This window comes from Rhea americana, unplaced genomic scaffold (genome assembly GCF_003343005.1).
Source record: "Rhea americana isolate MKP2758 unplaced genomic scaffold, rheAme1 scaffold_142, whole genome shotgun sequence".
Classification (NCBI taxonomy): Eukaryota; Metazoa; Chordata; class Aves; order Rheiformes; family Rheidae; genus Rhea; species Rhea americana.
In genome coordinates this window covers 281,450-308,417 of record NW_028185506.1, presented here as the reverse complement: position 1 = coordinate 308,417, position 26,968 = coordinate 281,450, and the positions used below count along the sequence as shown (strand labels likewise).

Genomic DNA, 26,968 nt, shown 5'->3' with positions numbered 1-26,968 from the left:
TATCCTTTCATATAGTCAGAACTAGCAGGGTTATGAAATGGGATCTATTTGCATATTTCTTACCCAGCTTATTTTTGTTGCCTTGAGATCTGGCTGCAAGCCTACAGTGCTTTTATTGTGGCTTTCCTCATCTGGGCCCTGATCACATGGTAAAGTTGTTTGTGCAGATCCGAAGTGCTGCATTTCTCCAGAGTCCCCTTGTCTTCTCAAAGGCTTTTGGATGCATGGGGATTTCCCTTGGGGTCAATGCATAACTGTAATTTTGAAACCTTTGCTTTCTGTCTCGCTGAAGTCAGTAGCAAAATGCCACTTGTCTTGGTTACTGCAGGACAGTCTGGGAGACCCATTAGTGGGATGTTGTGTGTGGCAGGAGTTTGCCTGAATAAACACAGCAGAATGCAACTTCTAGGGCCACCTCCGCAGAGATAGATAAGAGCCTAATTATTCTGTGGTTCACTGGGACTGAGGCAAATGTCTAGAAGGATCTGAACCTTGAGACTCATTCTGCATCCCTTAAAGCATGTAACCAACCTCTGGATAAGTAATCCTGGTAAATCAGTGGGTCTCAGGAAGGATTTGCAAGGTGAATTTGGTGATTTTATGTAAAAAGTTGTCATGGTCTCTCAATTATTTCAGTGAAAAGCTATTGTTTTTAGCTGTGTTTCAAGTTCATGATAATGAAATCTTTTTGTGCACAAGAGAATGAGTTTTCTTCAAATTTTATGTGATTCTAGCAAAAGAACTTGCTGTTTAGGATACTCCCTTCCTAAGAGTATATCAAGACTCCTGCTATCTCCTAGCAGAAAGCGCATGTTTGGGTGGTTTTATTCTTGAGCATATCAGCTGATAAAAGTTTCCTCAAAGTAAAATATAAAAAAAATGAGGTTAAGCACAAGTTCAGGAGAGGGCATGAAGCACATTGAACCTACGTCAGAAAACTGCTGTGCCTGTTTTTTCCCTTGGGCCTGACCCCATTACCCCTGCCAGGCAGGCTCTTTCCCTTCTAAGAAAAGATTGTTCTCCTGACCAGCATAACAAACAACAAAAAAAGATGTGAGACAAATTACTGATAGCATAATCACAGCATCTCTTGTAAAGATGCTCTTGTAAAGAGATCTCTTGCTCTCAGCTGTGAGATTCTAGCTGGAGTGTTTGTGGCTTTTAAGAGTCTCGAAAGACACACACTTGCCCACATACAATGCTAGTATGAAGGAACCAAACAGGCAACTTTGTGCAGTTTTTGCAATTCACATTTTCAGCACTGAAAAGAACATGTAAATGAAAATGTATAAAACGGGAATAAAGTTTGTTCCTTGGGTATTCTGTGTTAGAGCTAAGAGAAATACAAAAAGCAAACAGAAGCCCAGAAGTGCTAACCTAACCTAGGGGCTTCCATTTAGACATGTAGATCCCTCTCTAAAAATTTCCTGAGAAGAAGTAGAGTGAAGTTCCATTGGCTTCAATAATACTGGGGATACTGCATTTCTAGAATTTGGCATTTTTATTACGGAGACTTTTTTTTTTTTTTTTTTTTTTATGGCTGAGGTGATCTAAGAGCACATATGTCATTGACTTTATATAGAGATGGTGTCACCAAATCACATAGGTGCTTTCCAAAATCTCACCTCAGATTGTCAGCCCATAGAACTCACTTCTGGATGTTTGAAATACAGAACTGTCTATCTTTCAAGTTATTTCCTTCTTAAGGCAGAACAAATCTTTGTGAAGCAAAGCAGGCATCTCTTGGAACTTGTTTCCATAACAACCTCCCAGACTGTTTCTCTGTACCTTGTGACTTTGGCTAAAAGCAAAAGCACTCACTGAATATTTTCAGTGCTCAGATCTGAGTACCCCATCTTTATAGCTGTTTTCTTTGCTTACTGAAGAAGATCCCATCGCCTTATATCGTGTACAACTGCTCTGTCCAGCTCAAAACTGACAGACTATTACCAACACTGGAAAACAGACATGCAAATGAGAAGATAGGAAAGGACTTCTATTTGTGTATCTTTGCACAAAGAAAGGTGGAGAGTGTGTAAAGGACTTCTGAGCCCTCACAGTCAAGGAGTTGGGGGGACACCAGGCCTCCAGATTTGGAGTCATCTGGGTACCCAGTGACAAGGAACATGAGCTAAAGCATCTCATAAAAAAACCAAACAACAACAAAGAAAACACAGAAACTCCTCTTTCAATAATCTTGTTAGGAAATAAAGACTTGCTGTGAAAGAGGGTTGTTTCCTGTACCCTTTGCTGTTGTTCTGTGACCATCAGTTCCCTAAATCAATCATTTCCCCACAGGAGATTATGCACCAAATCAGGGCAGGGCAGAAACCATCTTGCTGGAGGTGGGGAAGGAAGGAAGAGAAGAATTTTATTGAGGACAACTTTTTTATCCACAGCTCATCACCCACATAGGAGATTGTAAGTGTGAAAGGCATGAAGAGGTTTTTTGTGGTCCTTCAAAGTATACATTACTGTTGGTTCCTATGAAATTTCTAGTCTGTTCCTGTGTGGAAAATTTTTAAATTTGGGATTTTTGAGCAATTTTCTGTTTTGGCTCTACTCCTTTTGCTCCAGCTTCCATGAATAAAGATTCACTGTTATGTCAGCTGTGGAGATGAAGGTGACTGGACTTAATGTTCTCTGCAAGGCCCATCCATTCAGTGTACAAATACCCCTGTGGAGATAAAGAAGAGTGAGTATAAAGGAAATTCAGGGCAGCAAGAGGCAGGATAAGGATTTGAGTGTCTTCCATACTGTGGTGGAAAGAGCAGCATCATTCCTCAAAGCAAAGGAACAAACAGCTCCAGTATCTGCTGTTGTAGCAGAAGTAGGTAAGGTTTCTTTTTCATCTGTGAAGCTAACAACTAATGATTTCTTGCAATTAATAGGAAATTTCCTAATTAAGATTTGCAGCCTGGAGGGAGAATGTGGTTCTAGGTGAAGAAGGAGAGAAAGATAATTATAAACTACAGAAATGCAATATGGGCCAGATCCTCCCCATCTGCTGGGGAGGATATAAATTACCAAAACTCCGTTTAGTAAAGCCACTTTGGTTTATACTGGCGCCCAACTTCAGTCATACACATCAAGTCAAAACGTATGTGCTGTTTGTTAGAATGCTTATTTTTGTTTGTTCTTCTCTTCAGATCCTGTTTACATCAGGGAAAGATTTGCAGATTACAGCAAGAGTTAACCACAGCTTTCCCAAAAGCTATCATCTGAGCTGAATCCAAGTAAGTCTACTGAATAGAGTTAGGTTTCTGTTTAGGTTTATATTGGCAAGAATAAGAGCATCAGCATCTTTATGCAGTCCTGGTAATGGGCAGACCAATTCACAGAGGAGACTAAAGAGAATTTGTAGAGAAGACTAAATGAGATTCTGCCCTCAACTGCAGCCATGTAAGTATTGAAATCTCTCTTTACACTGTTACGACTGAGATCACAGTCTGAGCTCATCTGAACTCTGTGGAGCTGGCCCTCCAGAGAAACTTTGTTTTGAAGATGCCTGTATCCTTACTCACTAGCAGGCACATAGTGGAATATCTGACTTGCAGTCATCTGCTATATAGTTAAAGAGGGGAGCAGGTGTTTGCAAGTTGTAAAGACTTAATTCTCTTATAAAATGAAGAGTTGTCAGTGAATTCTGAGTGTCCTTAGCATAAGACAGTTATTGATGAAATTGCTTGCTAACTGCAAGAAGGAGATCAGTGATGTGAAGGATCAGGTCCCAGATAAGGCAAGCCCTGGTCAGGGAGATAAAACCAGAAAAATACTGGTGAGGGAAAGCAGACAGGGACTGCAGTAACAGGGTAACTTATATTGTTAGTATGCATGTCAGTGATGTACACCTTGCTCGGCTGGCTGTGTTTTCACTTGTTCTAGGGAAGTCTACCTGAGGCTTGTTGTCTGGCACAAGGGCTTGAATATTGTAGGGTGTTTTTTAGCTTTAGGAAACACATAACCATGATCAGTGTGGGTTTTGCATTCCTGAAGTACAAGCGTTCATTGATAAACATTCATTGCAGGAAAATTCCATGTTGTCTCTCATATAGATTTAAAGGGGCTGAAGCAATAGATTAAACTTTTCAGTATACATCTTTTTCTTAGTGAAAGAAAGGAAAAGACTTGCAGGAGGAAAATTTTGAGGAAAGTGTTTGCTCAGTAATTTCCGTGGTCACCCTGAACACTGATGCTGTATTGCTTACTCATTAGAAGATAAGACTCATGGGAAATCTTTATCTTAGCACGAAGAATCAGTGAAAGCTGAGCAATTCCTTCTTTGGCTTTACTTTCACTAAATGAGTATAAAGGTATTTACTCAGGGGAAAGGTATTTACTCAGGGGTATAAAGTTTTGGAGGACCATTAATCAAAAGTTCTATAAATCACAAAGTACTTAACTGGTATTATAGCTATTGCATATTTAAAGAAAACTGGAGTCCAGATTCTGATCTTTGCCTGAGGTTAGAAAAATGTATCCTCAAGGGTATGAATGTTGTTGCTTCTAGTGTGAAAGAAGAATCAAGCCCAAAGTCACTGTAGACTCATTGTATATGTGAAGAGGGCTGTAAATGCAGTTACCTAGAATAGATCTCTTGAGGTGTACAGGTCCCCTCTCTTAAAAGATTGTATGCCATTTTACACCAACAAAATATTTAGCTTTTAGAGTACAGATTGGTTTATTCTCTTATATTCTCTGGAGCAAAATGAAAGGACATTTTGCAAGAAAACTGGAACATTACTGTCTCCTCTTGCTTGTTGATGCATCTGTTGTTTTCAATTAGCTTGATGGCATCCATTTTCGGGAAGCAGATGCTGCCCTCCTTTACATTGGTGTAATTCTGGAATAACTACAAACGTCAGTGAAGTGATTCCAAGTTTATCCCTGGTGAAAGCAGAATTGGATCACAATCTTTTTGTGTGCTTATGTGCTATGGTGCTCTCAGGAAGGTGTACCATCACTATACTGTAAGGAGAAAGTGAGCACCTGTTGGCTGAGTCATGTTCAGCTGTCTTGTGTCCTTAACATCACAGGCATGGACCTGACTGGAGCAGAATTCAGGCTGGGTGGAGTGTATGGGGTCATCAGATTACCTGCTCTTTTCTGTTGTAGAATAGAGCAGACACCAGGCCTAGATTCTTGACCTCTTTCCCATTCTGATTTCCACAAACTTTCTCTTGCTTTGGTATTATTTCCAAGAAGAAGAAGGTTTTTAAGCAAAGGAAATATGATTGGAAGTCTTGAAATAATAGAATGGTAGCAGAGATAGCCATGGAGACAAACTCTACCTCACCTACAGTTTTGGTTGTTATCGCTATCTTTGAAAATTTTTGTAGTCCTGAAAGCTGGCTAAAGATCCTGGCTCTAGAGTCTCCATTTTCAGGGAATACCAAGATTAAACATCCTGGTCCACTTCTTTCCTGCTCTGACTCTGCTAATTTAAATAACATCTTCCCTGAAACTAGACAAAAAAGCTTAATATAAAAGCCTTTAGAATGCTGTGTGGAAAAATACTAGTTGAAATGGGACAGATGAGCATTAACAGAAGAACTGTAGAGTCACATTGAATATTACAGAGTAGTTTAAAACTTTGGGAAACACATAATCATGATCAGTGTGGGTTTTGCATTCCTAAAGCACAAGCATTCATTCATATAGAGTCAATAAAGAGCAGAAGAAAGAACAACACCACTAAGTGCAGTTGAAATAAGCAGTGTGAAACTAGAGAGAGATTCTTAAGGGTGTTCCTTAAGGATTAATTCTGGATTTGTTTAAAATACTATTAGTACAGCTGAACTTACAAAACGTACCAATGATGCGACCCAAGCATCATCATCAAAGGCTGTAGATTAAGACACAGAACTGGATGAGTTTGAACACTGGACTTAAAAAATGAGATGATATTAAACAGTTAAAAAAGGTTAAGGTTATTGTAGGAAATTTGGCAAGCTTGTCACTTGGGGAAGACGGACAACAAGAAAGACTGGTAGTACTAAGATCAGCCAGAGTGCAAGCGTCACATCCTGAGCCACTGAAGTCATGCAGCTATAAAAGTTGCAGATGCAATCCTTGAAAGTCTCAGAAGGAGCACTTTCAGTCTCCATGTGATTGAGGGAAGAGAAAGGGGTCCTAAGAGGGGGGTAGGATGGGGCAGGGGTTACCAGATGAATCTCAATTGTTCTGGTAGTTAGTGTGGAGGCAGAGAGAGTATCCATACCTTAAATAACTTAAATTCAAAGAAAAGAAGAAAGTGCACAGAATGTAGAAGAGGGGACAGGCCACTTGGGAGAAATATAAGAATGTTGTTAGAGTATGCAGGGATGTGACGAGGAAGGCTAAGGTCCAGTTGGAATTAAATCTGGCAAGAGATATCAAGGATAACAAGAAGGACTTCTTCAAATACGTCACTAGCAAGAGGAAGACTAGGGAAAATGTGGGCCTAGAGCTGAACGGGGTGGGGGTCCTGGTACAAAGGATCCAGAGAAAGCAGAGTTTCTGAATGCCTTTTTTTGCTTCAGTCTTTGCTGCTAAGAGCAGCCTGCAGGAATCCCAGAGTCTGGAGACAAGAGAAAAAGTCCGGAGAAAAGAAGAATTTCCATTGGTTGAGGAGCATCAGGTTAGAGATCTTTTGGGCAAACTTGACACCCGCAAATCCACAGGTCCTGATGGGATGCATCCACAAGTGCTAAGGGAGCTGGTGAATGTTATTGCTAGGCCACTCTCCATCATCTTGGAAAGGTCACGGAGAACAGGAGAGGTGTCTGAGGACTGGAAGAAAGCCAGTGTCACCCCAGTCTTCAAGAAGGCCAAGAAGGAGGACCCAGGCAACTCCAGGCCAGTCAGCCTCACCTCCATCCCTGGAAAAGTGATGGAACAGCTCCTCCTGGATGTCATCTCCAGGCATGTGGAGGAAAAGAAGGTGATCAGGAGTAATCAGCATGGACTCACCAAGGGGAAATCCTGCTTAACCAACCTGATAGCCTTCTGTGATGGAATGACTGCCTGGGTAGATGAGGGGAGAGCAGTGGACATTGTGTACCTTGACTTGAGCAAGGCTTTTGACACTGTCTCCCATAACATCCTCCTACATAAGCTCAGGAAGTACAGGCTAGATGAGCATACTGTGGGGTGGACTGAGAACTGGCTGAATGGCAGAGCTCAGAGGGTCATCATAAGTGGTGTGGAATCTAGTTGGAGGCCTGTGGTTAGTGGAGTCCCCCAGAGATCAGTACCGGGTCCAATCTTGTACAACTTTTTCATCAGTGGTGTGGATGAAGGGACAGAGTGCCTCCTCAGCCAGTTTGCTGACAATGCCAAGGTGGGAAGAGTGGCTGATCCACCTGAGGGCTGTGCTGCCATTCAGAGAGTCCTAGACAGGCTGTAGAGTTGGGCAGAGAGCAATCTCATGAAGTTCAACAAGGGCAAGTGCAAGGTCCTGCTCTTAGGAAGGAATAACCCTAAGCACCAATACAAGCTGGGGGCTGACCTTCTGGAGAGCAGCTCTGCAGAGAAGGACCTGGGAGTGCTGGTGGATGACAAGTTGACTATGAGCCAGCAATGTGCCGTTGTGGCCAGGAAGGCCAATGGTCTCGTGGGGTGCATTGGGAAGACTGTTGCAGGGAGGTCAAGGGAGGTGATCCTGCCCCTCTACTCAGCCCTGCTGAGGCCTCATCTGGAGTACTCTATCCAGTTCTGGGCTTCCCAGAACAAGAGAGACATGGAGCTCCTGGAGAGAGTCCAACATAGGGCTATGAGGATGATCCGAGGGCTGGAGCATCTGCCCTGTGAGGAACAGTTGCAAGAGCTGGGCCTGCTTTGCTTGGGGAAGAGAAGACTGAGAGAGGGTATCTTATCATTTTTTTCAAGTACCTGAAGGGAGGGTGTCTAGAAGATGGGGCCGAACTCTTTTCAGTAGTGCCATGCAACAGACGCAAACTGAACCATAGGAAGTTCCCCCTGAATATGAGGAAGAATTTCTTTACTGTGAGAATGATAGAGCACTGGACCAGGTTGCCCAGAGAGGTTATGGATTATCTTTCTCTGGAGATCTTCAAAACCTGCCTGGACGTGATCCTGTGCAATGTGTTCTAGGTAACCCTGCTTGAGCAGGGGTGTTGGACTGAATGATCTCGAGAGGTCCCTTCCAACCTCAACCATTCTGTGATTCTGTGTAATATTTCTTATCTATTGCCCTCTAAAACCCACCTATCTCTGTCTATTGCTTTTTCCCTCAACCTAGAATATCTGCTCTCCTTCCCCAGGACCTGCCCCTTCGCTAGTGAGCTCTTTGAAGTCACTGGAATAGTGAATTTTGCTTGTTTTTGAGAAAAGCCTTAAGGCAGTTCTGCTGCAACTCAACAGGATTTCTAGTTTGGATGCAGCAACCAGCAGTGGTGAATAATCTTCAACAACAGTTTGTGAACTGAAGATCATAGCAGGTGATAATGATGGTCAATATGGCCTGAAGAGGTTAGGAGAATAATTTCCTATTCTAGGTGCTGTTCTGGCAGAAAGAGAGTAAAGCTGTTACCATCTGTTTCTTCTCTCGCCTCTTTAACTTCATTTCATCCTGTAGACAAGTGACGAAGTATCCCTTTGAGCTCAGAAACTAGTTCAGAGATTGACCAAGGTGGAAGCTTCTTCACCCATCCAACCAGCTGTGTGCACCATAGAAGCACCAAGAAGAATCTAGTCCTTATATTTTGTCCTTGAGCCTTCTAGCTTATTGCTGCTCTTTGTTCACTTACATTATGAAATCATTATCATCTCGTGATTTGTTTCTGTGTTTTGGCCAGCGTATTCTCTTTTTAAACTTTCAAATAGATCCTTATTTTTTCTTCCGTAGGGAAAAAAGAAAAAAATCAAAACCACAGAATCACAGAATGGGTAAGATTGGAAGGGACCTCTGGAGGTCATCTGGTTCAACCCCCCTGCTCAAGCAGGGTCACCTACAGCGTGTTAGACAGGATTGCATCCAGGTGGGTTTTGGATATCTCCAGAGAAGGAGATTCTACAACCTCTCTGAGCAACCTGTTCCAGTGCTCTGTCACTCTCACAGTAAAGAAATTCCTCCTCATATTCAGGCAGAACTTCTTGTGGTTCAGTCTGTGCCCGTTGCCTCTTGTCCTTTCGCATGGGACAGCTGAAAAGAGTTTGTCCCCATCTCCTTGACACCTTCCCTTCAGATACTTACAGACATTGATAAGATATCAAAACCAGGAAAAAAACCAAAAAAAATAAGAAATCAAAATAAAAAAGAAAAATCGAAACAAAAACTTACCAATAACCTTGCATGTTATGAAAGCAGGAGAATGTGAACACCATTTGAACTTGACTAATGACATTAGCAGGATGGTGCACATAAATCCAGATATGTGTTGTCTTAAGATCTTGTCCCTAATGTTTTCTAAAATAGGCATAATTTCTTGAGTCAGGGCAATAAGCAAACTTAAAAAGGAATTATGCTGTAACTGTTATGGAGGCAGCTAACAAAATGCTTTTTCTACCATGAACTGGGTGTTTCTGTTTCTGCGCTAGCCTCACTTTGACATTGATGGAAACTGACACCTTCATTAAATATTTATGTGCTACTTAATTTACTGTTGTTGCATTGCGGATGCATAGGAGGCCCAGTCTTTTGGAAAGCAACATATTGATGGTCAAGGTCCTAAATCAGTCAGTACTATGCAAAAAGAGAGCAAAAAGCTGGTCAAACTGCTTGTATGGCTGACATTGTATGCAGCTTTTCGGAGCTCAAGTAACTTTTCAATGGTGAGGGAGCATTTTTATGTTCCAATTTTACAGTAGGGAAAGAATGAAGCTTGAAGAGCTATGGAGAGTGGTGGAAAAGCAGAAGTTAAAATGAGCAAAACCCATGACTCTCAGTTTGGTGCTATAGAAATCTTTGTCTGCTTGACCCTTGCAGCCATGTCTTCTAGCAAGCAGGTGTTGAATTTGCAAGGGAGTACAGGTAGAGAGCACAGGAGCAAATACTGCGGAGATATGATGTTGATTCATGAGGATATGTAGGAGGCATGGGTGATGCATTTATGGTAATTCTTTATGCAAGCCTGATTTATTTATGCATCCTGGTAAAGAGTATTTACCCATACTCTTCTTTGGCGTGCTCTGAATTTGGGACCAATGTCTTACTCATTTGCCCTTTCCATCATGACTTCTGTTGTAAACATTCCTCAGTCGACAGCTGTATTCTCATCAACAGGGTTATATTTTTAAGGAGTTCCATGAAAAAGCTTCCCTATCAGTGATGGCAGGATAATCTGCATTTAATTCCCACTTTATTGTCAGTACATATTTACCTACCAGATCCTTTTCGGGTGTGGTTATGGATGACCAAAGCTACTTTATCAGTCTTTTTCTTTAACTAATCTCACATATCTCACATATGTTTCTCAAGGTATGAGTTATGCTGCAATTTTAATGCATCAGAGATAGTATTGTCAAGTATATTCTTCCTAAGAGGAACTATGGATTTTCATGCTTATGGATGATAACACAAAGGAATAGATTTTTGTAGTCTGACCTTGGAGATGGCACAGTGACTTTCAATCACACTGTGGAGGTTATTCACTACTGCTCTGCCATTAATCTGTTATCTCATCATCTATTAGAGTTTTCTACAGTGGACTGGCAACATTTCTGTAGTACATATTTCCATCAAAGTATGCATCTTCTTCAAAATCAGCAATGTTTGCAGAGACAACTTAGTTTGATTCATTTTGGTATTCTTTTTAGAACTAATATTTGGAGAAGTCTTTAACATATATCATTGTTTTTGTAATGTTTTGATTTTTTATTTTTTAAAAATGATTTTTAAGGAAATATGTGTAAAACAAGATAAAATGGAAAATGTTGAATTTATGATGTTTTTACTTTGACCTATAATGAAAGATATAATGAGTTTTTATTTGTTGGGCTTTTATTGAAATTATCCTTGATTTAGGACTTCTTTTTTTTTAAATCTTTTTTTCCAAACAGGTATAGTGGCAGTCATTGGAGCAGTGTGGCTCCAGTGTTAGCTCCAGTACTTCTTTCCATTCAATTAGATGATATGCAGATGCTCCAAACCAAACAAAATGATGGGCCAAAATGACATGTATACTGGAATGTGTATTCATAGTGACAAAAGGGATGTTCCAGTGCTGTGGCTGTTGCTGAGACAAGCCAACTGTTCTTTTCTGCAACTATAAGAAAAGCACAGTTAAAAGCACAGGTGTTTAATGGGCCCAGACTGTTTTTGCATCACAGTATGGTTTAGTGGAACATATCATTCTTATGAGTTCTGAGCTCTCCCTGCTTCCACTCAGCAAGTAATCTTTTAGATTTTTTTTAGGCATGTTATGCCATAGGAAAAAAGAAAAACATAAACAAACAAGCAAACAAAGTCCAGAGAAAACAGAATACAATCCTGGTAATTCTTTTGGCTGCAGTGGGAGGAAGAATGACATTAGCAGAAGGTGCTGTCTGCAGAGTGCTTATACTTGCCTTATTATTTACCCTTTAAGTTTTCTCTTTGATTCTTTAGAAAAAAATCTGGACAGGTTTCTGCACTCTCAATGACACTTAGATAAGTGGATTTCAGAGAAGATGAATAGTGAACTTTCTTTGCATAGTAACCATTAATCAACATTTCCATGGAAGATGCCTGATTATGTTGATCAATCCAGCTGCAGCTGTGATGTAGATGAGGTGGGTTTTGGAGACTAATGCAGTTTTTCTCTCTATTCTACTTCCCCCACTCATATACCCCAAGCAGCAGAAAAATACCCTCACACCTGGCATTTTTGCTCTTTAGGAAGTTGCATCAGTAGATTTAGTGTAAGGTGTTTCATTAAGGTAAGAGACCACTTAAGGATGAAAGTCTTGTTGTTAAATACTTGTCTTTGAGCCATGGATATAGTTCCCAGCTCTATCACATGGCTCTTGGAAGTCCCACATTTTTCAGTTTCACAGGTATAAAGTGGGACAGTACTACCCCATTTAGTTGCTCCTTTTCCCCAAACCATCTAGACAGTAAGATCTTTTTAAGTAAGCTCCATCCAGCTCTTATCTTATACCTTTATAATGTAAGGCACAGCTGAAGAACCCTACTCCCTAACGTACTGTGTTTATTACTGTTTTAACAGTAATAATTAACATAGGAACAGAGAAGATCAAACAAACACGGAGAAACATTTGGCCTTGTGCAGGAGACCCGTGGAGTATCCAAATGCTAGCCAGTGCTGCTGCTAGCAAGCTTGATGTTGGCGATGGGCCAGTGCTTTGGCCATGCTGATCTGATTTCTGTTTTTCAGGCTCCAGTACAAAATATTCAAGCCAGCTGTCCTTATTCATGATTTTCTGTTCCTTTGGAGGCTCTTGTATGATTCAAATCCTGCAAAATATTTCAAGCAAAGACCAGAGCTGACTTATTGCAAGGTAAATTGAAAGCCAGTTGACACCATGGAGACAAGAAAATGAGATTAACTCTTCACAGGTAGTCCAGAAGAAGTAAATTTAAGCAATTTCTTTCTTTTTTCTTTTTTTTTCTTTTCTTTTTTTTTTTTTTTTGGTACTCTCTTAGATTGAAATATGATCACAAGGTATTTTTGGTGTGAGCCAGTGGCAGATCTTTTTGTGCCCATTGTGATCCATCGAGAGCAGACAATTGGTTCCAGGCAAGTGGAGCCAGGTTCTCAGGTGGTATTTGTACAACAGTGTGTTTTTTCTGATGCCAGCTCCACAGGGTGGTACAATGCTGTTTTTAAAATCTCTAGTTTTTCAACTGATCAGTTTTACAAACAGTAGGGAAATGAGACTTGCTGTCTTGAAATCTTGTGTTCTGAAGCATAACTTAAGTTCTCTTTAGCATGTGTTTGAATGTGCACTGTCAGGCGATATCAGCCTGTCTGTGGGTAGATGGAGGATCACAAGTGTATTCTGTGAGATATTATGGGTCTGACCACTAATTTCTATTTGTTTTTTTTATTCCTCAGTTTTCCCAACTTTAGAATAGAAATAATTTCTTTCTCTCCTCAGCATGCACTTGGTTGTTTATCACTAAAAAGGATCTATAGGAACAATGGATGTGTAAGTTCATTTTTCTCCAGATAATTCAAAATACCTTTTTGCTGTAGTAAATCACAAGAAGAGAAGTGTGAGGCTGGGAGGCAGGACTTAGGTTTGCTGCTCTGGCAACTGGTTACCATGGGGTGATCAGTTGATCTCTCTATAGGCCTGTTTCTGATTTTGCATGTTTGCAACTTCTCTAAGGGGCATTCTCATTTCCTTAGCTGGTATTTCCCTGCACCAGCATACCCTTTTCCATGCTTCTCATCAGTATTCATAAATCTGGCTACAGGATTGTGAGGCAGCTATGGTGAGAGCATAGATAAGTTAACCAATCAGACATGATGAAAATACATTCACCATACATCTCACCCCCAGGAGTTTGGTGTGGATTTGTGAAATATGAGGTTAAAAAAGAAAGAGTTAAAGCCTAACTCTATCACTGCCACTCTGTTCAATGGGAATATTTCCACTGACGTTAGTGAGACAGAGTCAGAGCAGCATCAAACATGTTTGAGAAATCCCACCTCTTGCTCTGAGCAAGGTTATTACTTGACATTGAAAGAGCAACAGGAGAAAAGGTACCTTTGATCCAAAATCACCCACTTCGGGGATGTGAGCTCTAAATAAACTTGCTATTTATCTTAATATTTATTGTTCTTTTTGATCACATTCCTCATCTCCAAGTGAATGGTGCTCTGACATCCCTTGAGTGTATGGCTTTTAGAGCCTATAGCATTCTAATTTCCACATCTCCACAGATGGAGTCTGTAACAGCAATGCCTTCGTTACAGGTGCTTTCTTTTAATTCCATGACTTCATCAAGGCATGACAGCTTTCCTATGAATTAATGTGGTTGTTTTCAGTGTATTAATATTTTATTGTGCCAGCCTGTAGAGAGAAAATTAAATATTGCTGCGTATATGGGACCAGAGTTAAGCCTTTGGGAGAAAAAGTGAGAAAGAAAGGAGAGCCAAGCCAGGGGGCCTTGGCGTGGAGAGCCTTGCTTGCTGTTGCTTAGGAAGAGAGGAGAAATAAAGAGCAGAGACTGGTACCACTGCTGCCACTAATATGGCAACTGTTTCCTCTTCTCCATGTTCCTTTCCGTCTTTCTCGTTAGCAGCCACAGCCTGGCTTCCCAGGAAAAAAAGCAAAGCAGACAGCAGGACCATGGCTATTTTGCTGTCCCCAGTAGTCTATTGCCCTTAGCAGCTCTTGTCTCTGCCTTTGCCATAAAGCTAGTTCTACTATTTTATTGTGTTTTTGTGTGATGGTTCCCTGGGCATAGTCATACTGCAAAAAAGCAATTAAAACTGCAATGAAGATAAAACAAATACAACTTTAATAGAGGCTAGCAATTGAAGTTAAAGCTTTTAAGGAAGATTAGACTCAAATTGCTAATCCAAGTAAAACTCAAGATACTTCATCTTCTCTGCTTCTTTAAGCTACAAGAATTGATTCAAATGATCATTTTTAAAGATTGTAGTGGAGATAGGTGTATCTTGTTGAATTTTAGTTTAAATGTCATTGACTCTGCAATGCTCTGGGAATATTTTCTTTAAGGAGTGTTTTGTGAGTTAGGGGAGAAATCTCAGCCCCACATCCCTGGATCTTCAAACATTTGAAAAGGTTTTGAAATCTAGCGAACAGTCCAAATTTAAATATCTCTGTGTTAGCTCCACCTTTGAACTGTAAATGGGAGTGGATCGTGTCACATGCATGTCAGCTGCTTTAGCTGAGCTGAAGTAGGTATGCCTGGTGTGTCTATGCATGTTCATGTGAAGCCTAGAGCCCTCTTCAACCCAGGCTTGATAGTTGTAGGCTATATGTACCCCAAATTTTTGTAGTGATCTTAAATAGAATGAAAATGATGTGGTAATTAGCAAGACTATTAACTAAATTTGGTTTTGTACATTACTTTGGACATACGAAGTATGTTGGAAGGAATAACTATAAAGTAGTTTCAGGCCTCCCAAAAACAATTTCTCAGCAGCAAAAAGAAATAGTTATTCTGCAGGCTGCTGAGGTGCTGCTAGGCTAATTAACCCTTTTAGGGTAAAGCGTACTATTATTTATACACAAAAATGCCCACAGAGAGCAGCTGGTGACTTTTCTGAATATGAATGCTCGGCAGGTGGGTCTCTATGGAAGAATTTGTAGAATAAAGCTGAATTTTGTAAAACCTGGAAATTCAGAGGAAAATCTGTGATACAACAAAGTTTATCTTATACTGACTGTTGCAGTAGGGAAATTCCACCAATACTCTGTTACTAGTTTATGGGGTGGCACAGTGCCATCCTGTGGGCCATGGAGGTATTTAGCAGAAAACTCTTCAATATGTGATACACATTTAGAAGGGTTGTAGGGAGCTTGTGGCAGAGGTGAATTTGGTTATGTAGGCTCTATTTGCATGAGTACAGCTGTCTGCATTGGCATTTATGTTTCTTTAAGCAGTTTCCTTTGCTGTTGGAGAGGTTTCTAGAGCAGTCAATGCTGAGGTATGTGAGGCACAGTTTTTGCTAAGCTTTTTACTCTAGCTGTGCAGAAGTATGTCTTCCATGAAGGACTGATAAGGCGAATGACAGAAACATAGCCCTTTTTTCCAAACAGAGCAGGGACAAACTCATTCAAGATGAGAGAGAGAGGGTAGCTTCTTTTCATGCAGAGAAGAGGATCCATACTTCTAAGCCACATGACAGAACCAGTTGGTTTAGTTGTGCAGAAGGATGTTCTGTTACCTCCTGGAGTTTCATGGGAAAAATGATTAATAATGCAGAAGAGCATATAACTCTGGAGCAGTCCTTGGAGCAGGGAATGCGACCTCCCACTCTTTGCCACTTTTCTGTCACAGGATGATAGAATCACGGAATGGTTGAGGTTGGAAGGGAGCTTTGGAAATCACCTTGTCCAATCCTCCTGCTCAGGCAGAGTCACCTACAACACATTGCACAAGACCCTGTCCAGATAGCTGTTGAATATCTCCAAGGACAGAGACTCTGCAGCCTCTCTGGGCAACCTGTGCCCGTGCTCAGGCACACTCACAGTAAAGAGTTTTTTCCTTATGTTCAGATGGAACTGCCTGTGTTTCAGTTTGTGCCTGTTGCTACTTGTCCTATTACTGGGCACCACTGAGAGGAGTCTGGCCTCATCTTCTTTATACCCTCCCTTTAGATACTTATGCACATTTATAATGTGGCATTACCACATTATGGCATTGCCATATGGGCAATATTCATTCAGAATGTGTACTTATTTAACTATATTTGACAGATATTTTCTCCCATTTTCTTTCCTATAAAAATTGAATTTTAATTTTTTTCTCTATATTTGTTCACAGAATAAGAACTAGCCAAAAATGACAAACAGACTCACTCTGTCAGCCAGCTAAAATCAACAAAACAGCTAATGTATCATTATTGAAATGAATGCTGACTTGTAACCAATGTGCTGTTATTAACGTGTGTAAGACTGCATGGCTAATGGATCATTGCAGAAAAAAAGTACAGATAGATCCATATCACACATATTGATAGGTAAACCAGATTTATTTCAGGGAGAAGATAATAAAGGTAAATCTGAAATGTGAAGTTGTATTCCAAACTCTACTACTGAAATAACAATATTTCTCTGACAGAACTCTGAGCCACCTAAGTCATTTCTCTGTCTATTGCTCTGAAACTTCTGCAGTATCTAGCAGTATTATCACTGTTATTAGATACTAACCATTGACATGCCATTCATCTCAGAAGTGAAAGGTATATGTTCATGCAACTGCATGTTTAAAAGGAATGTGATCATTTTCTCAAAAGTTCTCTGTTCTGTTGTCCAGAAAGGCACCCAGCAGTCTTCAACCAGTGTATTTCTAGCAAATTGCAAGGACAACCAGAGGTCTTGCCCATCCAGCACAGAAAGGCATCCCCCATAGAAGCAGAGCGCCATGTCAAGGTCTCTCTGAAAGACAGCACAGCCTTCTGGTATATCAGCCACTATTCCCAGGTTTGAGGGTGCACTTTGTCCCTTCATCCAGGTCATTGCTGAATAAGTTGAACAGTCCTGGACCCAGTATTAACTGCTGGGGGACATGGCTAGCCATAGGCCTCCAACTCGGCTTTGTGCCACTAATAACCACCCTCTGAGCTCTACCATTCAGGCAGTTTTCAGTCTGCCTCACTGTCTGCTCATCTAGCCTATACTGCATCATCTTGTCTATGAGGATATTATGGGAGACAGTGTCAAAAGCCTTCTTGAAGTCAAGGTTGACCACATCCACTGCTCTGCTCTCATCTACTCAACCAGTCATTCCACCATAGAAGGCTATTGCATTGGTTAAGCACAATTTCCCCTTTGTGAATCCATGCTTACTGCTCCTGATCACTTTTCTGTCCTTCAGATGCTTGGAAATGGTATCCAGGATGAGTTGCTCCATCATCTTTCCAGGGATCAAGGTGAGGTTGACTAGCCTGTAGCCTTTCTTCTCGCCCTTTTTTGAAGATAAGAGTAACATTTACTTTCTTGCAGCCCTCAGGCAAGTCTTTTTTTTCCTTTTCACAATGAGCTTTTCTGCCACGAACCTGGAGAATCTGACTTATTTTAGTCATCCTACCAGTGGATCCTGAAATTGTAACATTTTGCAAAGAAAAGGTAAGCTCTGAGAGCTCCTTGTGCCCAGATTGCTAATGCCTGGAGTTTTGTAGCTATCTTGGGAGGCAGTTGCAATAGAAGACGACAGAGTCAAGGCATCCAATGTTCTGGATGAATGCTCTCACCTCTGTGATGTTTTATAAAAGGCGGCAGCTGGCCTCCACAACTCTTCTTCTAGTGTGAATTGAAAGACAATAGCAGTGGCCAGCAAGTCAGGTATGAAATAGGCCTGTCAGACATATTCAGGGCTGTGCTTCTTGCTGAAAGTTTTAAGCAGTACACATAGTGAGCTAGAGATTACTATTATGTTCTGGGAAGGCCTGAAACATAAGACAGTATGAGAGGCACTATAATTTGCCACAGAACTGCAGAGGAATTTGGTATATTCTGCCTTTTGAGTGTCTCCAGGGTTTGATGGACAAAGACAAGCATTTTGGCTACCTGTATTGGATTTTGATATGTAAAAGGGAATGGAAGTGAGACTTGGCTACATGAACTATTTTCCAGAGCAGATCAATATAATCTTGGAATTCATAAAAGGACATTGAATCCAACACTGTTATTGTAACTGTTAATGTCAGAATTAAGCAGAACATTTGCTTGAAGGTTGAGATTCCTTATGGGAATTCCACACGGCTCCCATGGAGAGAAGTATGAGTTACATCCTGTCAGTGCTGCCTGGGGTTAAACTGAGAATTTAACTGGAGGGAGGAAGATAGAGCAAGAGRACGTTACCTGATTATTTTTATTCAGTCAGGCAAAAGCTACCAATCTCTTGGAGACAATACTGCATCTTTTCACTTGAACTGTAACCTCAACTGATTATACATTTCTGTTGCCTTTGTTTTCCTTTGTTATAGCAAAACACTGGAAGGATTTTGTAGCTTCATCCTCTCATTAGAAATAGAGTTGATCACTTTGCAATTGCATTGTTCTTTTTTTGCTTCAGAAGGTTTCATTGATCAGTCCTGTTTTGAAATGGGCAATGTAAGTATATTGAATCTGATTTTTTTTTAATTACATTTCCCTTATCTTTGCATGGTATAGTAGGTTGGCTGTCACATTCTCTCTCTTTAGCATAACAGGAGCCAGTAAGATTTTCTTCAGCAAAGTTACGTTCACTCAAAATAGCTTCTCAATGTTTTTACTATTGTCAAGGCTTTCAGCTGTGACAGAACAACACAAGGCATTAAATTCTTCCCACTTAACTTCCAAGTAGTTGTTCATATGTGTAGAACTCCCTCTTACTTGTACATACAGTTTGAATGAGACTGACCTCCATCATCAGTCAGAAGAATTCAAGGGTCTTTCATGGTGGCAGGAAGCTGCAGTTTTTTTAAACTCCAAGGAATATTTTATCCTTTCAAAACCTAAATGTAGGAAGCATCTGAAGTGTGGTCACATAATTGCACAGTACATGCACAGTACAGCTTGGATACAATTCCAGAACATGATCTAGGTTTTTTTTTATGTTACTGTTTTCAGAAAATTTAACTAAGGAGTTAGCAGCTAATCATTACGAGCTAAGGTGTCAGTATTAGATTCCTAAAATTAACGGTAACAACAGATAGAGAAATAGCTCCCTCAAATTAACCATTTGCCTCCCTCCACAACACCCACATGTGCTCTTCCAACAGCCCACACTCATCTTCAATGAGCATGTTCTGACCAGTTCTGATGTGGAACCACATTTCTCTTTCTTCTCCTTCCTGAACATTACGACTCTGAATACAGGTATAGCTCTATAACATTATGCAATTTAGTTTTAAAATACATCAGCTAACATTAGAGTTATGGTGTGGGATGATCTTGCTTTTTAATTCCTTGATGAGAAAAGGTTATATATACATCCAGAACATCATTATTCTTTACCTGATATAGACTCTTGGATACATAGTTTAGCCATAATTGAGAAATTATCACCATTTTTATTTTAATTGTAGGCCACCTTTTCAGAAATGACACAGACATGGTAATTCTTGTTTCTGTATGCCCATTACAAGACCTGCTTTCTGCCTTCTGAAGTTCAGTCCCTTTAGAATGTGAATCTGAACATTCAGTGTCACTGACCACTTTGGAAATTCTCGTCTAGTTTTCTACTTTATATTAAAATTGCATTTAAAAATAAATAATCAATAACTAAATAAAGAGCAACCCGTATCTGATAAGGAGTACTTTAATATTTCATGTGTCTTACGTTTCAGGAATTAGCTTCTCATATGTCAGCTCCTTTTTGATAATTTCTTTCTTTCTTTTTTTCCCCCTTTTTTTTTCAGATTTAGAGACATTGAACTCTTAGGACTCTTAGGTCCGTTGTCATTATCCTTGTACAGTCAATTTTTTTTTCCCTTGCATTCTCTGTGGGAGTGATAGTAATAATTTTTTAGATGTTGCTTTCAAACGCCATTACATCTGACCCTTGATTTCATGTCAGTCCTTCACTGCTGTATTATACCAGTTAATCTCTTACTTATTTGAAAGGCTTAAAATGACTGTTTTGATTTTCTGTGGTCATACTTTTGGGGGTTTTCACAGTATGTTCGGTGTTAAAGGACTATGCAGTAATCAGTTATACTTTATGAGCTATTTTCACACATTTGCTAATGCCGTAGTGCTTTATATAGAGAGCATTTGATAAAAGGTGGGTAAGAAATGTTACATTTGAGCTTTTTGGTTTGAGAATATCTCAGGAAAATGTTTCATGATAAATTCAAAAACCTGTTTATGATAAATTTTCTTTTAATTAATGGAACCATGTCTGTTGCTATCAATTTTAAATTTTGCATAATCGTTACTTGGATATGCAGGTTATGTTATATGCTTTAACGATGCAATACAGTCAGTGCAATTCCTTTACCATTGAGGAGACTTACTAAATAAATATAGAATCCCTAGAAGAGCGCACTTTTTTCTTGTAGATTAGAGGGTTATAATGAAGTATATTTTACAGTTTCTAAGTATTTTTTTGATTATTAATTTGCACCTATTTGATTTTATATTTTGATTTGATATTAATGTACCTATTCGATATAGGTATCAAATATATAGACATATTTTCCACATTTTTCCAGTGGAGTATCCCTACTGAAGAAGAACCACATAATATACATCAGTATAAAGCTAAGGGAAGAATCAAACCAACAAACTCCACTGTGATTGCTTCCTGCATAATAAAGTACAGTGATTTGTTGTAGGTTCACTTACTGCAGCTCATGTAGATATCTGTCTCTTCCTTTGAACTGTCTGATAAGGTCTCTGACTTGTCAAACCCCAGGAAATCACTTGTATCCAGTTACTGTTACTCTGAATTTTTGAAAAACAAGGAATCAGGAAAAGCACAGTAAGTTAACTTTTAGATGCACATTAGACTAGCACGTTGAGGCTTTGCACTATAGACATGTGGAAAGAAATCAAACAGAGTATTGCTTTATGAGAAACTTTAATGTGACTTCTAAGATTGTAATTAACTTTGACTAACTTGGGAAGGTTCAAATGTCTTGTTTATTCTAGTAACTTTTCTATCTTACCTTTCTCTCTCTTTCACTATGGAAGACTGCATAAATCTTTAATACCTTATGAATAGCCCTTTAGGTTTCCTGTGTCACCAGGGCACCTGGGTCTGTGCAGGTAGAAGCAACTACATCAAAGTATAACAATGGAAAAATCTGTAAATGAAGAAAGGACCTTGCAGGCCAAACACATTTTGTTTTCTTTGCCTCAATAAATGGTTTCAGTTCTGATTAAAAAAAAAAAAATAAATATCTCTCGTGCTCTGATAGAATTTCCTGATCTTGACAAGGGAAGAGGCTTATAAGCCACCTTGCTAAAAATAAAGCTACCTTAAGAGGACTTAAATTCAGACACCARGAAAATGGCTATGGATAGATAGTAAATCTCTATGGTAGTGGTTAGATTTGAGTCTTCTTCCTTCGAATTGCACAACACTGAAAAGCATTCTACAGTACTGTGTAGCTTTCAGACATATGTAATTCATGTCTCACAAGAAGAGGTGTGTATAATTCTCAGCAGCTCTAAAGGAAGATCTTTCCCCATCCTCCCAAACCTAATCCCATTAGGTGTCAAGATGAAAAAAGAAAGCTAGCACTTTCCAGTGTATCCACCTGTGGTTATATTAAGAAGATATCCCAAATCCATGCCTTTCAAACATTCTCATTAAAAAAATAATTCTTAGGTTGGCATATCTATGGTCCATGCAAAATAAGACATTTTTCTTGTTATTTTTTTAACCATTGTTTTTTTCTCCCTAGGCTGGACTCTGGATGCTTCAAGGCTGTCATGTTGGGATGCTGCAAAAGACATTGTTTCATTGTTGTGTTGTAGAGTTGTTGAAGTTACCCTCTGTGCAGAGAACGCAGCAGTTATGGACAGGAAACTATTTTCCTTGCTTAGTGGTTTTCTTACTGCTGTTTTTAAATGGGCTAACACTCTTAGTTCCAGGAAACTCAAACTAGATGTGAACAAGGATTAGGAGGATGGAGAGAGAATCCCTTACAAGATTTAAATGTATATAATGTCTGAGAAAATCAAACTAAATAGTTTCCAGCAGCAATTTAGAGCTGTTCAGAAAAAGATCCAGACAAGCCTGGAGTACTATGGGAAGCTGCAAATGAACACAGGGTGCTTCCAAAAGATGTTATTAGTGGCACCTATTTTAAACCATCTTTCAGGTGGAAGATCCAGGCCTGGCAAATGCATAACATCAGCCCTTAGAAGAGCAAATAACTTTCTCTAAAGAGCTGAACAATTGACCAAAGTCTGTCCATCTATCTTCCTATCTCTGTGCTCTAGATTACTGTGCTTTATAAACTGTGTTATAACTCAGATAAATGGTAGGAGTACAAGTAATAAACATTCTATTCATCCTCAATATTTGTAATATCTAAGAGAAGAGCCAAAACTGGAGATATTTCTCTTTTCCCTGTGAAGTGTGTTGCTTTAGCATATATATATAGCCAATTCTTGTTCTGAACATGTGAACCCATTGCCTATTTTAAAGGCTATAACAATCTAGTTTCACTAGCTGCAGAGAATTTCACTGAAATAGCACCATTCATTGCCTTTTGTGTGATTTAGAAGGCGTGTTACCCAGATAGTTCTGAAAGTGTAATATAATTTTATACATTATTCATGGGAAATGCTCTAAAGTCGTCTCCCATTGTGATAAAAACCTTTTTCATTCCTCAAGCTCCATGAGTCTGTGCTATTTTGTGCTGAATCTGATAGCAAACTCAGTTATTACTGAACAGTGAGGAGTAGGAACTGATCCTCTGGCCTGGAATCCCCTTCCTTGGCAATGGCAAAAGTCATCTGTGCATGCAAAGATTATTGACCAAAGGTGGATCTACACTGAGTATGTTATCAGCTCTTCACATAGGTGAGTGGGAATGGATAAGGGAATATTGATTGTGGGAGGGAAGAGACTAGGGGGAATAGCTGAGTAAAGGGGATTCTGGGCATTATGACTGGTATCTTCAACTCTGGTATCAATCCAGCTCTGATGGATTCTGGTCATCTTATTCTGCAAAGACTCTTTATCAATAACACCCTCCACATTTTAGCCTGTCTAGCAATCAACATTGTTGATATGTGTGGGAAAAGAGGCAGAAGATAGCTTACTTTAATGTGATAACTCTTGACACCTGTAAGAGTCTAGGGCTGTAATACTTCTCCACGGCTGCTGGCTGAGGAGGGTCTGATGCGCTTGTGATCTGACTCTTCTTAACTTTCTGTGTCCTGATCTGTGTGGCAAGGCCATGGCTGACATGGGGCAGTCAGAGCAACCATGGACCCCTTTTGTAAGGGTGGATGGTATTCAAAGCTAATCAATCTAAGCACAGGCTGCCTTTAGATAGGCATGAAAATTCTGCAACAGTCTATGGGTTCCCTTCAGACACAGGACACAGGCCAGTCTGTGCTTTGTGCCAGTACAAACAGCAGGGATGTTAGTTGCAAGAGCCCTTTGTTTTTGAGGTGAAGCTTTGCTTGAGGTGAAACTTTGCTTGTATGTATTATTTCAAGGAAAATAGTTGGGAATTCCAGGCCAGATCACGTGATGATATAACTAATTCCAACTCCTTCATTAGTGATAGGTTGATTTCCACAAGTCTGGCCCGACATTTCTGAGAAATTGTGGATGACAGAGCTTTTTGTTTGTTTATTTGTTGCATTTGAAAAGCAAAAGCCTTTTAAATATAGTGTGTGAGGTAAACCAGATTTGTACATAGACCATTGAAAATGCACAACTTCAGGCTGTATTCTGGATTAAAACTTTAGGAATGTGAGTTTTTGTAGAAAGTCCCACATGTAATGGGAAAAGAGCATTTTAGACTAGTTAACCAAGGAGATGGGACTCAGCTGAGCTTTGAACAGTGGTAATTGTCCTTATTGGTGATGCCATAATACACGCTTGACTCAAATGGAACTTTGCACAGGCCAGACTCTGGAGAACCCATGTAACTTGATATTTGTGGTTGTTTGTACTACCGTGGTCCACTTTTAAGTAGGCCAGACATATGAATAAAACCAACATTTTTTAAAGTGTGATGTGTTTATTTTTTCCTTTGTCAAAAGGCTGGTTGCACTCCTGGACTTAATTATGTCTATATGTAATATCTTACATAAAATTAATGCAACTCAACAGCTTTCTTAAGACAGTTCACAGCCACCTGCAGGAGAGCATTTTTTCTTCTTCCGAGGTCATTGCTGCAATACTGCACTGAACGCCTGCCACAAAGAAGAGGTGAAGGTAACTATGCACTTCCTCCTCCTAGTCTACAGGGACTTTGTTCTGTGACAGAGCAGCCCAAGGCCACTCAAACTTACACCAAACCAAAGTGAAATCAGTAATAGAAGTCAGTATAGTGATGGGAAGAGAAAGGGAAGGTGTCTGATCACACCTTCTGCTATAGCGTGTTTTCCTACCCTTCTCACCTCATGATTCTACAGATACCAAAGGATGGATGCATTTTAAGGGATTTTCTCCTTTTCTGTTCAATGTCTCACTCCATTCCAGTCCTCTCCTAAGAAGTTCATGAGAAGACATTTTTAAAGGTACCTGTAAGATGTCTTTGCATCTCAAAGATTCTGTGTCTTACTGGAAACCTAGGCAAACCTGAAGCTGAGTTAGACACTCCTCTGAGTAATACTGCCCTCTAGGAGAGCTAGCGTGCTTCATCAAGCTCGCTGCAGCTGCAAATGCTGTATGCTAAGCTCCAAATTGCTCCTCATATCTCTTGCTCCTTGACTTGGCAGCTGAAAAGCAAAGCCTCTGTATGCAGAATTTTTTCACTGAGGAGATATTCTGTCTGCTTTACAACCTCATTGAAAGAGAGCGATGAGCCAACAGTCAGCAAAAAGGCCCTCTTGCTCTCACCAGATGCAATGATTTTTTATCTTGCTGAATGAAACAAGGGCAATGATTTAATGCATACATAGGATTTGTTTTCTTCTGGCTTGACACTGTGGCAGTGAGTGCAGGTGCTTGTCTGCTCCTACATTCCCATCTCTCGTCTAAAGATCTAAGTGTCTCTAATCTAGGAGTCACATATCACTATGTAAGGTCCTTGGCTGTCTCTGTAGTCGATAGAACTCTGACCACTGTTTCTCACTTTCATATTTGGGTTCATGCCCGTCTTTTCTTATAAAGCTTTAGCTCTCTCAGCTGCCTTATTTTAAATTACAGGTTTATTCTGAGCATGCTTGTCTGCTTGCTTCCTCTCTCTCCCTTCTTCTTACAGTCTAGATGATCCTTACATACTTTCTTTTTTGGAGGAAAGCAAGGGTATTACAAACTTATCCATGCCAAAATATCCATTTTAAAGTGAGCAGCACAAATGCCTTTGAGGAACCAGAGTATCACTGTTAGTTACCATCATTATGGATACTGTCATTGTAAACTCTGCATCATCAGTGATTGAAACCTGATTCAACATATAGAAACAAGATGGCTCCCAACCGTCAAAGCATTTTGCATGGGGGTGTATAATGTCCAGGTAGATTATAAGCAACACTGGCAAGTAAATGAGCTTTCTTTCTGCCAAAAATTTGGATTAAAATTAATCAGTTTATGATTATAATGGATCTAATCATGTCTGATAATGACAAAAGCATTATCTCCCCCACCCTCATATACCACTTCTCTTCCATTTTTGTTTCCTAACTAAAATTAAAAATGGTCCTAGAAAAAAAAATCTTTTCTCCATGCAAATGTTCATCTTATCCATCAGAGATCCATTACAGAATCAGAGATTCTATAAATGGAAAAGATCCAAGTACTACCAAGGAGGACAGTCATTCTCAGGATGCATATAGATGATCACTCATGAAAACTGTAGATGAGCATAGAGATAAAAGCATTTCCAAACAGATGGTAAGCTCAGCTCTGACCTTCTCCCATGCTATATATACTTACAGAATAAAAATGTCATCTCACAGAAACACAGTTTTACACAGAACCGTAATACACTGATGATGCTGTAATATCAACAAACACAAATGTGTGCACAATTCACATACATGCCTATGTGACCCTTACCTATTTTACTCCTACATAACAATACCATGCCTAGTTCTACAGTCTTATCTGTGTGTGAAAGGTGCCTTTTTTTAACAGGATATAAGGAAATGGAACCATGCTCATGGATGCAACATGATTTTGGCTGCTCTGGTGAGGAATGGAGCCATAAATGCAAGCTGTCAGACTAGTTGTGCAAAAGCAAGAAAATGGAAAGACAGATTTTAATTTTCAGCAGTATCAAGGAAAAAAATATTATATGGCTTCATCCTGAAATCTGGGACTCGAGAACTTCTGGCAGAAGACATAATTACTCCAGGACTGGGTCTGAGACCCTAGAAATCTTCCCTCATATGTTTTCTCAGACATAATGGTAAGCGTGACATGCCTGATAAACTTCCTCATAGTCTGACTTTCTGGAATGTAGCTATTGTGTGACTGAAGAACCAAAGAGTCTTTGGATTCAGGTTGGGTTTACAATATATTTGAGAGTTTATATTGGAAGAAGGATCAAATCTGAAAACCTAGAAATTGTATGAATTTTCTATTTAAGTCCATGTAGTAGAAGCATACAAGATTTACTGAGTCAAGTCAATGGATATTTTGCTTGCTTCAGAACTGCAGATAGGAACTATTGTTTCTAGGCTTTTATAATCCACACTTCAGTAAAGACAGGTCTTCTGGACAGTCTAAATTCAGTCGATAATATTTTGAGTAAATGAG

General features: G+C 39.7%; 1 long non-coding RNA gene across 1 annotated transcript; it reads left to right on the top strand.

Annotated features, from left to right (window-relative positions):
* The first annotated feature begins 1,288 nt into the window (after positions 1 to 1,288).
* LOC146599259 (uncharacterized) lies at positions 1,289 to 24,254 on the top strand. Its single transcript, XR_014895051.1, has 3 exons — positions 1,289 to 2,834; positions 3,150 to 3,236; positions 21,981 to 24,254. It is a non-coding gene; the product is annotated as an uncharacterized LOC146599259 (long non-coding RNA).
* The last annotated feature ends 2,714 nt before the right edge of the window (positions 24,255 to 26,968 follow it).